This window comes from Coccinella septempunctata, chromosome 1 (genome assembly GCF_907165205.1).
Source record: "Coccinella septempunctata chromosome 1, icCocSept1.1, whole genome shotgun sequence".
NCBI classification, from domain to species: domain Eukaryota; kingdom Metazoa; phylum Arthropoda; class Insecta; order Coleoptera; family Coccinellidae; genus Coccinella; species Coccinella septempunctata.
This window is the reverse complement of record NC_058189.1, coordinates 32,859,747-32,873,646: the sequence shown is the minus strand read 5'-3', so window position 1 is coordinate 32,873,646 and position 13,900 is coordinate 32,859,747. Positions and strand designations below refer to the sequence as shown.

The 13,900-nt window shown below is 36.0% G+C and overlaps 1 long non-coding RNA gene across 1 annotated transcript; it reads left to right on the top strand.

Annotated features, from left to right (window-relative positions):
- The first annotated feature begins 1,018 nt into the window (after positions 1-1,018).
- LOC123320366 lies at positions 1,019-3,750 on the top strand. Its single transcript, XR_006538753.1, has 5 exons — positions 1,019-1,092; positions 2,675-2,721; positions 2,915-2,961; positions 3,305-3,351; positions 3,539-3,750. It is a non-coding gene; the product is annotated as an uncharacterized LOC123320366 (long non-coding RNA).
- Positions 3,751-13,900: the final 10,150 nt, after the last annotated feature.

Genomic DNA, 13,900 nt, shown 5'->3' with positions numbered 1-13,900 from the left:
TTAGTAATGTGGGAAATAACAAAAATTCTTCATTAAAACTCATGATGGCTTTTCTATAGTCTTATGTGAATCCTGTCTGAAGAAACAATCTATTTCACAGACTATTCAGCTTAGCTTATTTTCTCATTTGTTACTAAAATTGATATTATTTGGTAGCATAAAATGAATACAACGAGTATAGGTTATGCCCAGACAGAATATTCAGATTCCACTTGCTAGAAAAACTCACCGTTTTTATACCATTTGGGAAATTGCAACATTTCTGATGATATGTCTACAAATTCAATTACATAAGTTGTGTGAGAGTATGGAACCACATTGGGATATTTTGAAATAATTGCAATATGTTGGAAATATACACTGGATGCGGACCAGTTTTACCAATGAATTTTCCCATAATGGCGAATTGCTAAAAGTAGTAAATTGAGATAATTTGGAATCATTGTAGTAAATTGAAAATATTAATTTTGTATGGACTAGTTTTAATCGAGTAATAAGGCAGAAAGCAATCTTTATTTTTTCCTGAGTTAATAGAAAAGAAACAACGCTGCCTGTTATTACAATTTTTTTATATTGATAGGAACAAATTCTTGAAAACAAATAGTGCCTATGTTCAACTTCAATATTAGGCTTGTTCGTAGAGTGGTTCACAACAGTTGTGAACTAACAAACCTTATAATTTCTATATGAAGTTTTTTTTTTATATTATGTGATGATAAAACATGGAAACATCCTGAATTTGCTGATGAAATCTCCATGCTGCCTTCCTACTGAAAATGCTTCCTTCCTATCCACTTTCTCCTCTAATGCTAGACGATATACTCAATGATTTTCTCTTATTTCAGGTTAATAACAGTTTGTTCCGCTCTTCAAAAGCACCGATTTCTTGCCTATCAAGTCGGAGTCGGAACAAGTAATGGATGTGGCCCCCAGAAAGGTGGTGAAGTTCATCGAGACTTTACTGCCTGACGTAAACAACGCGGGGATGCACAATAGATCTTTAGGTCAAGGTGCATGCGATGACCTTTCGCCCCTCCTTTAATCTAATCATGGAATTGAAAATTGAAAGTACCTTCAAATGGAACTCATAAGGTATGTGCAATAGCTTTTTAGTTTTCAATGTGTTTGGGGTTAAATTATTTTCATGTGATTAATTTTGTTGTCATGTGTCCATCTCATTCACAAATTTTTGAACTAGCCATTATCTTTTTACGAAAACATAATCTTTTCCATACATTTATTTCATGAAGTTGTATTTTGAACACCTGAGCATGTTCATTTAGCTGGCAATTGAGAGTATCGTCAATCTAATCTCTTGTTAAAAACGAATCCTAGCTTTTTCTTTTCATATTTTCCTGTTTAATTACCTCTGAAGCTTAACGCTTGAAGGGATTCGTCCTCCCTCTAGTAGAAGAGAGCATTTTCGGAAAATGAGCCCATCGTTCACATCAACATTTTTTGTTCTTGGATACTGATTACTGATTACTGATTGCTGGGTGTGTTGGACGGACTAACCCAAACCTGCCACCGCGACCAACGGTCTATTGTAGCACACAAGCATGCTCAAAGAGCTAAATCTCTCCCTCTAGTCCCATCCTACCCAAAAAGGAGATGATGTCGGAGGGGGAGTGATTCTTGAGTTCCTCTAGGATCATCTTCGGAGAGCCGAAAACTCCGAGTCTGACCCTGTCTACCGCCGGGCAGTCACAGAGGATATGCTCAATTGTTTCGTCTTCCTCTAAGCATAGTCTGCAAAGTGGGTCATTGACGATGTTGAGTTTTTTGAGGTGGGCTCTGAGTCTGCAGTGTCCTGTAAAAACCGCTATTATGGATCTCAGATTAGTTCTAGAAAATTCTAGCCAGCGACTGGTGTATGGGCTGGGAGGCACTGAAATAGCCCTATGCGAGTGACGCAATCCAGGACGGTTGCGCCAGTGCTCCAGGACCTTTTGCCTTATCCAGCTGTTGTTTCGGTCCCTGATTAAGGAATTAGGAATTCCTATACTGGGTTCCGGGCCAATAAGCGTTGATGTCGCGCCTTCTCTGGCCAGAGCATCCGATACATCGTTGCCACTGAAGCCAGAGTGTCCAAATCAGTTGCAGTCTGTTTAAACTTCCCAGTTTGGTGAGTTTAGATCTGCATTCAAATACCTGTGCCGAGTTGCATTTGTCTGCCGCGAGAGATTTGATCGCAGCTTGACTATCCGTAAGGATTTTTATCGATCTGCCCGCCCAGCCACTGTCAAGTAAATGGCCTGCGCACAGATCAATGGCGAAGATTTCTGCCTGAAAAGCTGTCGCCGACTTTCCCAGACTAGCACTGAGTTTGGTCAGCGGTCTACGGCTGTAGACTCCGGCTCCAGATCCCTGACTGGTTCTGGAGCCATCAGTAAACCAGCAAGGTCCTTGTAAATAGAAATCCTTGTGGGTTCTTGGATAACAACGATATTATTTTCCTTTAATTTTATTAGCTTATCTATAAAAGTTTTTCATACATACTGGACGACAAAATCTTTATGACTGCATTCATTACATCTACATGATGAGTATCAAAAGAGCCAAAATCACGTATGATTTTTTGTGATCTTGAAATGATAGGACTGATTTTACGAAAATTGTGACACCAATCTTTATATCAAAGTAGGCAATCCTGAACTGATTTTTTTTTTTACAGGTTTCACGAATGAGATACCGTCCAAGGAGGGATATAACTAGATCAAGGTACGTTTCCTTCTCGTATTCTTGAAGTATTTTGAGTTTGGTTCAAACCTAGATGATGATTCTTTCAAATGATTTTCTATTTGGAGAAAATGAATAATTAATAAGGGACGTAATTCTGATGGAAATCATAGTTGTTGATATACTTGGAATTTATCTTCATTTAAATTTTTTCATGTAATTTTTTGTTTGTCAGCAGGTGGAATATCCTTGATGAAAAATAATGGCCTAACTCCACGTGTGGTATGTATTTTTCGCATTTCTCCCTGAGATTTTTTTTGTCATTTTTATTAAAATTGTACGGGATTTGTTTATATTTCACCACTTGGCAACATTGAATTATTTGAACAATTTTTGCTTTCATACGGAAACGATATTTTTTATTGAATTTCATTAGCTAATCTTTTCCATACAAACTGGATGATAAAATTTACACGACTACATTCATTGCATGATGAGTATTAAAAGAGCCAAAATCACATGATTTTTTTATGATCTGGAAATGATAGGACTGATTATATAAAAATTGTGAAACAAATTGTTATTTCAAAATAGTGAGCAATCCTGAATTGATTTTTTTTTACAGGTTCCATGAATGAGATTTCATCCAAGGATGAAGAGAACTGGATCAAGGTACGTTTCCTTCTCGTACTCCTGGAGTATTTTGAGTTAAGTTCAAATCTAAATGATGATTCTTGCAAATGATTTTCTATTTGGAAAAAATGAATAATCAACAAGGGACGTAATTCTGATGAAATTCCATAGTTATTGATATACTTGAATTTTTCTACTTTTACTTATGTAATTTTTTGTTTGTTAGCAGGTGGAATATCCTTGATGACAAATAGGGGCATGATTTCATGTGTGGTACGTATTCCTTTTTCAACAAATCAGCAGTGTGGGATTGAGACACACATTGGAGGATATCCGTCTTCCTTTTAGTTTTATTCTCATCAAATCCATCAATCAGCTGGTTGTTTATGACGGTTTTGGTGATTCGTCGGTTTAATTTTTGAAAGTGTTCAATTTGGCAACGAGCTCTAAGTTTTCAGGATGCTTGAACTCACAATTAATATTTGTTTGGCTTAAAAAAAAAATAGGTTCTTTCTGTTTGCGCAAGTACCGAGCGCAATAGATTTACTTCAATTATCTATTTCAGTCAGCCTCACTTTCCCTGACCCAAGTATACATTCACTGTTTGGTAAACAAGACATAACCTCACTCTTTGACGGTTGTGAGTGTCCGAAATTGTTCCTTGTCATTCAGGAATAGATCCTCTCCGTCTCTAGGACAGTTTATATGTAGAGGTCAGTTTGAGGGGCACCTTTGCCACATTTTTGTAAGAGAAACGTAGCTATACCCCATTCACTTTTATTTTAGCACTCGTTTGGGCCATGGAAATTTGACACATTTTACTCTGTATAGTACGAAAATGTAGGGTTAAGACGCTTGTCAAAACATTTTTGGGTTTTAAATCGACGCCAGGTTGCCCGTATACGTAAAAGTTTTTGTTATTACGTATTTTATCACTATGTCGAATCTCTTCAGAAAATATGTGACGAACATAATTGAAGTTTATACAAACTGATTGAAGGCATACCAAATCCAGTTATTTGCATGGAAAATACAAGAGATCAGTATAATATCATAATATGCACTAGCTTGAGGAGAGTTAATGTTCTTTATCTTCTTTGGCTAAAGTTTGAATACGTTACATCTTTGTAGATTTCAAAAATATTAACTCGAAGATGAAATGCATATGATGCAGTGGTTGGGAATGGGCATCCCCCAAAGGAATTAATAGGTAATTACAAGAATGTTAAATTCTTCAACAAAAATCATGTTGCATCAATATAAGTAAAAGGAATTAAAGGAAGTTTCAAGTCAAGATGAACTTCACCTTTGAACAAAAATTTCACATGAATAAACAATTAACAGGACAACTGGCGCGTATTTGTGGCTGTTCATCTTAATACATTGATATAATAATATGTAATAATATAAGGTATTTATTGGTACCTTAAGACATTTACAATGTATAGGACAACTCAAGTGAAAAATAGAAAAATCAATTTTCGGGAACTTATTCTACGATGACATTCATCGAAAATCCTGTAGTAAACTTTTCGCATTAATTCACTCAAACATAAAATTCGTAAATGCCACCTCTTTTTTGGGCCTCCCAATAGAAGGAAATTCTTAGTCATCCTCTTCATTCACAATCTTTCTGATTGGGGAAATATTCAGCTGAATATAAGTCGTTTAGATTCAGATGAAACATTATATAAATTCTCTTACATTGAATGAATATGTTCGCTAACGTCTGACGTATTGTGGATTTTAGAATAACAGAGGGTATAACTATTTGAATGAGTGGACCTGAATTCTAAATAGCACTTCCTGAAACCCTATCTCATTTTTCAAGCACTTTCGACATTTTCGTAATAAAAATTGATATTAGTTGTGGTAACGGCGTTATGACATTAACGACATTTCATGAGTGCCAACCTTACTCCGTTCTAGTTACAAAAACTTGAGATTTCATGGACAACCGACTGCTAAAATAAATGCGAATGGAGGATATTTAAAACCTCGTATTTGAAATACGAACTTTGGCAGTGAATATGAAACATTTCTGAATGAAAGCAAGCACATGAAGTTTCAATTTGAATTTGTAGTAATAACGCATTCGTTGATTGAAAAAACATCTTAAATGACTGGTCGCGATTTACCACTGGCAGCACGGTGGTTGAGAACTGCTGATCTATACTATGAATTTTTCTGGAACCTATAATATCAAATCTATTCAAATGATGATAAAACATGGGAGTTTCTGAATCAACTGATGAAATTTCCATGCTGCCTTCCTGCTGAAAATTTTTCATGAAAATTATTCAAATTTTAAAGATTCTCTAATTTCTCATATACATATTATATTTTTTCAGAGTGGACCAAGAATTTGCTGACCGACATGTCCGTTCACGATGGATTCAATGAGAACGCTGAAGTGCCTCAATATTTAATAACCCACCTTCTTCCACATCGTCAGTTTTGCAGATGAAAACATGTGAATGTATTCCTGTAAGCACAGTTGAATCTCACCTCCGTGTATGTCGGCAATTCGATCTTCTGGACAAAGATCTCAAAAAAATAAACGAGATCAAAGGAATCTGGTGCAATTCAATGCTTAGATGAGTCAAACAAAATTCTTTTCTTGAAAAGACATGGCTTGGTGAATCAGAGGGGTATCATGTAACTTACCTTCCGTTAAAAATTGAACATGGGGAAATAGAGTTTATCATTGTACCGTTTCATGAAGTGTTCGACAGTTTGTATAAACTGTCCGTGAGTGTCGTTAATTCAACGACCGTCTCACGCTGATGAGGTCAAGGCAGTCCGAAACAGTTTATACTTAATAAAAAAAAAAAAAAAAATAGCAGTTGAATTGAATTTCCTAGATACCTTATGATATATGGGTGGGTTGTTTTATATCCAGTAGGTATTCAAATTTTCCATGTTCTTTTCATGTTAGCATCCAGTTGCAATGGATTTTGTAAGACTTTAATAACTTGCTAGAAAGGTATTCATTGTTCAACAGTAATTATCAACGGTCATATGATGGCTATCATTCACGCGGGTGACGTTTACTAAACGAGACAAAGTCGAGATCTCTAAAGTCGAACATGGTCGAATTACTGCAAAAGCATTTCGATAAAAATTCAAAGTATTTGTGAAATCTAACAATTGAATAAAAGCAGATGGAAATTCCCTTGATAAGAAAACAGCTGACAAGGAATCAACAAGTGTGAATAATGCAATAAACATTCACAATTCACCACATAAAGATGTAAACAATGGGGACACTACAGATAATGATAATTTCCAGATTGTGCAGAAGGAAAACTCAGAAACGTCAGAATCGCAAGAAAACAATTCAACAAGGAAATATAAACTGTCACGGTTTCCGAGGAGGCCTACCTAAAGTATGGATGTATGTATACAGGTATTACCTGATGTAGAACATACACTCATAAAAAACTGCTTAATCCTGTTTGCAACAGCCGAGAAATCTCTAGAGAATTTACTCTAGAATTCATGCGCCGTGAATTCTTTACCGTTACAAACTTTCGGTAGAATTTACTGTTCAGTTGCATACAAAATAATCTCTGCCGTTTTCTTACCAAAATTTGGTAGAGAATTCTCGGCTGTTACAAACGGTCTTTAGAGAAGAAACTAAGCAAGGAAGAAGAATATGTGGTGAAAGTGCTATTCTCCAAAACTGCCCACAAGAAATGTTTAACGGTGGGAGCACCTTTCTCCTTTAGTGAGAGAGCCCACCAAAGTAGCCTAGTACTGACATGGCACTTGCATGACAAAGGCGATGCATAATTTTCACATATGAACTGAGAACGACGGTATTTTACACTACTGATACTCCCACTTGAAAATCAATTGTAACAACCAAATTTCTGACCTAAAGGGGTAGGCTATCGACGTTTTGATTCTGCTGAATTCAATGAATCACTGAACAAACAGTTGTGTCGATACTGGATAACATCTTCACAAACTATAGATGCCCTTATAACTCCAGAGTGCGATAGAGAACCTCGTATCAGATCATACAGCCCAATTACTTGATTTTAACATTGAACAACAAAGTACCGAACAGATAATAGAATATTTTCAGAATCAAACACAAACACCTTCATAGAACAATTAAGTACTCAAGATTGGAAAAATATCTCAACAATTGAAAGAGGAGATGTGAACAGTCAATTTAACACTTTACGAGTCTTCAGTACCCTATTCAACAATTGCTTTTCATTGAAACGGATTAATAATAAACTTGAGTCTAGAAACAATGAACTGCTAATTGCAGCAAAAAAGACATATGCTAAAATTTTCGATGCAGATTTTTCGGGGAATTCCCAATCGGTCATCATCTTCAATTTTCACGGTCGCATACGAAGGACATTGATCACCAGGGATATTAAGCATATCTTCGTAAATCTGCTTACCTCTTAACCCTTTTAAATACAGGTACTTCATGATGGCTCGATACTTAATTTTTCGATTTTCACAATTTCGGTGCTTATGTTTTGATCAGTTACATTTTTGATTCATTTGAGTATTTGGTTCCAAGATTATTGCGAATGGTGAATTTCATGCCGAAGTACACTTCGGCCCGCGAATTGATTGTGAATGCAGCGTAATGAGTTATTGTTCGTTGCTATGGTAAAGCAATATTTTTTTATGCATGGAACTGGTCTAGGCTAACTAGATATCAATACAAACTCGTATGCTGCGAAATAAGAGGAAAGGGCAAACATACCGAATGCAGAATTGCGAGAGGTCCTGACTAGGTAAGCTGATGACTACAACAAGTATTTAATAGGGGTTGTTCCTGGTCTGTTGTCTTACCTGTCCAATTCTACCGTGAAATCTCTGAAAACAGCCAATCAATATACCTTCACCTTGTTACGTCTATGGAAATCATAAACTTGTCGAAAACATTCAAGATTCCTGCAAACATCATGAAGAGGAGCCTGCCGAACATTAGTGAAATAATAGCTTACATCATCAACAACTCTAGTTCTAAATATTCCACTCAGAATTGAAAAAGTCACTTGTTAAGCCAATTTTCAAGAAAAATGGTAATCCAGAAAGCATGGAAAACTATCGCCCAGTTGGTATTTTTCCTTAAAAATATTTGAACTAGCCTTGTCCGTCAGAATGATAGATTTCATGAACAACTGCAAAATGTTTGGTAGATGTCAGGGAGATCTGCAGTATCTACACTAACGACCGTCCATGAATTCACGCAGAACATTAACAATATACTGGGTTACTGGGTACTGGAAAGTAAGATAATAGCACTAGGCATGTTTTTGGATCTGTCCAAAGTTTATAACTGAATCACAATAAATTATTTTTAATAAAAGCCAAAAAATATGGCATAAGGGGACAAGCCCTTGGCTGGATTGAATCCTACTTATCAGACCAACAGCAGACCGCTGAGATATCACAGAATGGTCAGCTCTACAGGTCAAGGACACTCATCATGAACGTCGAGATACCGCAAGGCAGCATTCGTGGAACGTTATTTTGGACAACTCTTCAGCAGGCTTTCATCAACATAGAACCATATTCGTAGATGACACTACTCTCCTAGCTGGGGGTGAAGGCAAACAGTAGAAATTTACCAACCAACCAGAAACAGCGGCATTACACCATCAGGGCACCTCAAAGAATTTATACGATATTTGTGCCCTCGTTTTGCTCACCTATATACAATGATACAATTCAAAGTATCCCGCTGGTGTAATATTACAATTATTTTTTCTCTACCACTTACCGTTACCGGGATTGGATAATCAAAAGTGCCCTGCTGGTGTAATATCACACTAGCATGGCAACTCAACGGATCTTTCCGAAATTGGTTTCGATCGAAAGCCTTCGTTTTGCTCCGTTTTGCTCATTTATACTTGACTACTTTATATTTACGCCCCTGAAGATAACAAGCCTAGAGAAGGAAGAGAAATTTTTTATGATCAATTGCAAAATACAGTTCAGTCGTTACCAGGTGACCAGCAGATCATAATATAGGGTTTTTCAACAAGGACTTTGTTTTTCACTATGGCCCCACTGGAACTACATGAAAGTTTTGATATTTGGTTCACTCAAAAATCGTTCCAAAATAATAAAAATTCACTATGAAAATGGTGGATCTGTAAATCGAGAGATGTTAACAACTAAATTTTGACCTATTGTTGAAGATATGGATATCACAAATATGTGGTTTCAACAAGACGGTGCCACAAGTCACACATTTACCGAAACAATGGATTTATTGCAGATCACATTTTCTAATCGCATAATTTCATTTTCAGCTGTTAAAGGGCTAGCTAGATCATGCGATTTAACACCGTTGTAACCGTGGTCGTGGTGGACATTTATAAGATATCATTTTCCATTCATTATTGCCAAACCATCCTTTTATTCTGAATATATTTTATTCATTTGAATCATTAGGCCTGTTCGTTAACTGTGAACTGTACAGAGCATGCGCAATTCCATTTTAGGGTAGCGAAAATCCATTTGCGCTTGCTCTGTACAGTTCACAACCGTTGCAAACCACTCTACGAACAAACCTATAGTCATCTGAATTTATTGTTTTATTTTGATTTACAAAACAAATTTCTTATTGAAAAACCCTATACTTGGTGTTAACGCCCGTCCGTGTCGGAAATGAAATACTACCCGGAATTAAGCAACAGTTCAATGAAGCAGTATTAAATAATAATGGAGAACTCATGATCGATCTGTGTACATTCAATGAGTTGCGAATCAACAACACATATTATGACCACAGAGATCAATATAATTTCACATTCTGCAACTCCAGGGGAACAGAAATCAACAATCGACCACGTTGAATCCGAAATGACACCACTGCATTGGTGAGGCATACGAAAGTTCATCACTGTGAAATTTTCTCAAGGCACTTGGAAGGTGATTTCTACGGACTCCAAAAACAGATTTGGCGCTTTGTTCGAACTCAAAGAAAGGAGATCAATGATCTGGTCGAAACGAATCAGATAAAAAGAGAAACCTGGGTTGGATATTTGACTGAATTATATAGATTAGAAAAAACTGAGGTTACTCTGGATGTACCGGAAATAGTGGTGGATAACGACATTCAAGCTGAGACAGCCGATGTAATTACAGCACTTCAAAAACTAAAGAACGGGAAGAGTCCAGGAGCGGATGGCACTCCTAATGAACTACTTGAATATGGGGGTCACTGTTTGACACGGCAGTTGACATCACTATTGCAAAAAATCATCTGTCATCATAGGATACCTAACGAGTGGAGAACAAGCAATACCATATCTGTGGTCCGTATATACACTTTGGTTACATATATCTATTATATTCTATATCGATAATGGGACCTCGAAAATTGAAGCCAGCCCGTGGCCGGAATCGACTTCTGCGCATGTGCAGAAATATTAAGAATAAAAATACCTGATTAGTTCTGTCTCTTTCTGATACATGGTTTTATGAATTGACAGGAGTGAAATGATTTTATTTCACAACCATACGAATATTTTCGACCTTAACCTATCAATATGTTGATATTGGTTTGAATCAGGTTCAAACTCAGGTTTGCATTACGTAGTATAATTTGTATTTCTTCGTTGATTTTTAATAACTAGAAGTCAAAATTCTTGAAACTTCATCATTTTGCAACACTAGACGCTCGGATTCATAACAAAAGTGAAATATTATGTGTAATCCACAGAAAACCTGCGGAGTGCGGAGACTAACAAAAGTGATGTCGAATCAACAAAATTGTAGGACTGTGAATACATTTTTCTAGGTTGTTCACTATCGTATATTATCTGCATTGTATCTAGATAAGTCCGTTATTGTCTTGAAATTCAGTTGGGAGTTGGGGTAATAATCCTAGTTCAATTTATATGATTGTTTTTTCAGCACTGAAATAGTGAAATATCTAAATCCACATCTATATATATAAAGCTCAACTGTAGTTACTAGTATCTACAAGTTTTTCATCTTCTGGCAATATTCTTATTGCCAAATTGATTATTGTATTGCTTCTATTGAAGCATGGCTCTTTTAATGAGCACTCTGTACTTTTATATATAAAATATAACTATACTTCATTCACTTTTATTTTAGCAGTCGGTTGGCCATGGAAATTTGACACATTTCACTCTGTATAGTACGAAAATGTGGGGTTATGAAGCTTGTCAAAACATTTTTGGGTTTTAAATCAACGCTATGTTGCCCGTTCTACGTAAATGTTTCTGTTATTACGTATTTTATCACAATGTCGAATCACTTCGGAAAATATGTGACGAACATAATTGAAGTTTTGCAAACTGATTGAAGGCATACCAAATCCAGTTATTTGCATGGAAAATACAAGAGATCAGTATAATATCATAATATGCACTAGCTTGAGGAGAGTTGATGTTCGTTATCTTCTTTGGCTTACATCATTTGTAGATTTCAAAAATATTAACTCGAAGATGGAATGCATATGATGCAGTGGTTGGGAATGGGTATCTCCCGAAGGAATTAACAGATAATTACAAGAATGTTAAATTCTTCAACAAAAATCATCTTGCATAAATATAAGTAAAAGGAATTGAAGGACGTTTCAAGTTAAGATGAACTTCACCTTTGAACAAAAATTTCAATGAATAAACAAAGTAACAGGGCAATTTGCGCGTCTTTGTGGGTATTCATCTTAATACATTGATGTAATAATAATAATTATAGGTATTTATTAGTACTTTAAGACATTCACATTGTACAGGACAAGTCAAATGAAAAATAGAAAAATCCATTTTAGGGAACTTATTCTCCGATGACATTTATCGAAAATCGAAAGTAAACTTTTCGCATTAATTCACTCAAACATAAAATTCTCAAATGCCACCACTTTTTGGGTCTCCCAATAGAAGGAAATTCTTTGTCATCCTCTTCCATTCACAATCTTTCTGATTGTGGAAATATCAAGCTGAAATATATGTCGTTTAGATTCAGATGAAACATCATATAAATTCTCTTACATTGACTATTGACTGAGCGGACCTGAATTCTAAATAGCACCTGAAATCCTGTCTCTTTTTTCAATCACTTTCGGCATTTTCGTAATAAATATTGATATTAGTTGTGGCAACAGCGTTATGACATTAACGCATTGAACTAAAGAAACTTTCTTTAGTTCAATGCATTAACGACATTTCATGAGTGCCAACCTAACTTCGTTCTAGTTACAAAAACTTGAGAAAATTATTTCATGGCCAACCGACTGCTAAAATAAATTTGAATGAAGTATACATATTACATTAAATGTTGACCAAAGAATATTTTTCATTGAGTATTGAGAAAATTTACAAGAGGGGAAATTCAGGAGGTGAGATAAGTATGATGTTGACACAAACACGCAATATTGAAACTGGTATGAAACAGTAATATTAAACGAAATTGTTATTATGTCACTCTTGAGTTTACTGAGTATAGACAATACCATTCCTATTCGGCACTTATTATTTCACAAATCATAATAATATTGAGTGAATAGTTTTGATGCACTCATTTGGTTTGATCTCTTTTCGTTGATTTATCTGAAAGTTGAAAAAACGGATAAATTCTCGATGAATTCAATATTCATTAACTTTCGCGTCGAATAAAATTCTTCTCAAAATGTGTACAAGAATTTGAAATAAATCATCATTCGAATTCATTCAACGTCAAATATGAAAACAAACTAACCAATATCTTGATTGTCATTTCCGAACTTCTAATTCGCGCATGCGTACAAGTGGATTCCTCCCAACGATTTGGCTTAACTTTTTGTCGTAGTCTAGAACGCGTGTTATCGATATTGGGATAATAGATATATGTTTGGTTACTTCTGGTTAGTAAGTGGGCGGTCCGTATATGTCGAATTCCTGACAATTTGGTTCAATAGCAGTCACCAGAGTAACAGTTCTGGTAACTTTCGGTTACCAAATGTGTATATACGGACCATACGCCATACTGATGTTCAAAAAGGGAGATAAGAAGGTGCCTTCGAACTACCGAGGTATAAATCTTCTCAGCACCACACTTAAACTTACCACTAGGGTAATAGCAAACAAAATTATCAGCTTAACATCCCTAGCAGACGAACAGCAGGGATTCAGGGCGGGCAGGTCATGCACGGATGCGGTCTTCGTTATTAGACGGATAAGGGAAAAGTCAATATAATACAACAGACCGGCATACATGTGTTTTGTTGATTTAGAGAAAGCGTTCGATCGTGTGCAGTTGAAGGACGTTTTACACCTACTTTACATCAGACAAATCCCGCAAAACCTCATTAAAACCATCAGGACCGTATATGAGAGTAATTGGATTCAAGCAAGAGTAAACTGACTGAACCAATATTGATTGAATGGATGAAGGGAGAGTGGTTAGAATTGCGCGAGACAAATCCTCCATTAGGTCGAAGAAGTTTCGGACGCCCTCGAAAAAGATGGAGCGACAATTTAGCGGTGTAGGCAGAGCATCCACTAAAGTGAACAGGCGATTCGCCTAGACTGAAGAAGGAAGAAGATACTTAACGAGTTTTTGGAGAAGAAAATTTTTTTTCTCACCCTAG